A 2,710-nucleotide genomic window follows, 5' to 3' on the forward strand; every position below is an offset into this window, starting at 1 on the left:
GCCAGCCAGCCAGCCAGCCAGCCAGCCAGCCAGCCAGCCAGCCAGCCAGCCAGCCAGCCAACCAAACAACCAACCTACCAACCAGCCAACCAACCTTTTGAATGGTAACGCAAAGTGTTGTGGTTCAAGATTTGCTATTTAATGTTACTGAGATGCTGCAATGATGGACTTCTTGGTGCTAAATTTTCACCACCTGTCAATACCATTGTTTTTCTTTATAGGGTAAATGACCCTCACATACATTCATCAAATTTCTGAAAAGTTATTATTTAACTGCAGCCAAATGTTCTCTTGTGCTGATAAAATAATTGAGAGAAGCACTTATATCTGCTAAATGAACTAGTAGAAACAGGCTATGATTTTGAAAGCGTTAGTATTTCAAATAATATAAATAATGATTTTCTTAAAATTATTATTTAACAAGGCTGTTTTCAACTCTTTCATTACTTGCACAGCTTTGGACAGCAGCACAAGAATTGCCAGATCTCAATCCAAAAGAGCACCTTTGGGATGTGGTGGAACTGCCTCATAACCTGAATGTGGTGCCTTTGCCCTCTTAATATTTTTTTACTTAGGTTTGTTTATTTAGAAGGAACCTAAAGAACACAGTTCTTTTAGATGAAAGGTCAGATCAAAGTTGTTGTTAATGTGCAAGGCAAGTTGGCAGCGCAAATTGTTAATGTGAAAGACCCTCAAAAGAGTACATTTAGAAGTATTTTACTCATATTTTTCAGGTTTACTGAATTTATTTCAATCCTGAAATACCTCACAGTGTGCTGAATGTTTTTGCAACCTGTCTTCAGCTGACCCTCACACCAGCATCATTATTAGCTCAGAAGCTTTGTGTCTAAATATCAGAGCTCAATTGTGCCACCTATTGCTTTATAACAATCTACACAATAAATGGTTTATTTTATTTAAGCTTTATCTGAGAGAGGAAGAGATCTGAATCAACAAATATAGTAAGGATTGCCCATTTATACAAACCTGCCAGCTGACATAAATGTTATCTGAAACAGCACACAAAGCAAAAGCCGAAGTGTTTGATGAAAGCTCTGTGAAGTAATTCCATCTTATTAAAAACACAATTTCACAACCTAAAGGTTCCACTTCACACTTGAATGCTGGAGTGAAAACGGTCAATATCAGTTGAGGTGGAGCATTCCAGGTAAAATCGGTCAACCTGCAAACCTTTAGTGTGGCAGGCAACATTTGAGCACATATTAGGTCTATCAGATCTGATAGCCATGAGACCTCGTCAGCTCTTTCCCATTGATATAAATCTTCACAATTACCGTGGCATTTTGCTTGGGCAAATCAAGTAGTAAGTCTTTGAGGACTAGTTGTTGTGTCAGCAGCGAGTCTGTAGAGCATCCTGAGACCCTCATTCCCCTGATAGCATTCATTCCTAGGCTGTGGCTTTCACATCCACAAAATAGAATAAATAGCAATTTAGTCTAAAGTGTATAGCAGATACTCACAGATTAGAACAGGGGCACATAGAAGCCACCTTAGCGAAGCAGAAAGAATCACAAAATATTTACTCTCTTCTTGTCATGCCTCAGTTCCGAAGGAATTTTTCTCTTTTGCATTTGTCACTTTTGCAAACACAGAGCCCTGTGACCAACAGCAGCAAGACCCATAACAAATCCAACAGACCAAGCTAGAATCTGGGGCTTTGTTTTTCTTTTCTTTTTAAATAAATAGACTGTTTTCCACCAGATAACAGTAATTCTGCTCAAAATGACTCGTGTTACTTGAGGCAAGTGCTGCCTCTAGTATATTTCTCTCAGTTTTTCCATGGCCATCTGTAAAAAAAGATGATCCTTGTTTGGTTCTTTAAATAAAAGAAATTCCCCAGCCAGCCTCTAAAGCCTTGCTGAGCTTCTGTCACTCACAGGGAGAGAGATAGAGCTGAATAACCCACACATTTCCCACATGCACAATGACATTCAATAACAGCATCTTTTCATGTGAAGGTAGGGCATCGTTGTTAAAAACAGAGAAAAATGTGCCAACTGTCCCCATAAAAAGAAGTGTCTCTTTTTTTGTTTTTGTCTGACCAAAGACATATTTTTATTGATTAAATTCCACTTTCCCACTTTGAGACTAAGTTCATACAGGTCAAACGTGACACATGATTCTGATTTCAACTGCTTATCTGCCTCCATTCTCTCCATAGCTATGCTACTTGAGTTGGCTGTTATAGGAATAGGACAGTTGGGACGCAATGGCCTCATCATGAAGAGCCAGAACAGGAGCCTAACTGGGTCTAGAGTGAGAAAATCATGGCACTTCTATCCATCATTTTTCAGCATTCTTCCCATGCTTCATTGGCTGTGGGGAGAAAGTGTACCTCTGCACAGGAAGCTTACAAAGTGCTGTTTTCCCCAGGAGTGGCTTGGATCTTCAGCAGATTGTAGCAAAGGCCTGACACATTGTGCTGATATACTGCTGCAAAGCACCAGCAATACATTTTACTGATGCTGAAAAAAAGCTCTCTTCTAAATACATTTTTAAGCTTAAAGTATTTTATTCAGCCAATTCATTAGACTTAAACTAGTGGAGTGGTGCCAGTGGCTCATTTATTTTTGCTTGGATAATTACTTTAAGATACAAAGTGAAAATAATCTGCACCTCAATTTTGGTCTTGGATTCTGTATATTATTGTTTTTTATAATCTACTAATGTGGGCTGCTTCGTGGCACAG

The sequence above is a fragment of the Cyprinodon variegatus genome, unplaced genomic scaffold (genome assembly GCF_000732505.1).
Source record: "Cyprinodon variegatus isolate N-32 unplaced genomic scaffold, C_variegatus-1.0 Scaffold19, whole genome shotgun sequence".
Lineage (NCBI taxonomy): Eukaryota > Metazoa > Chordata > Actinopteri > Cyprinodontiformes > Cyprinodontidae > Cyprinodon > Cyprinodon variegatus.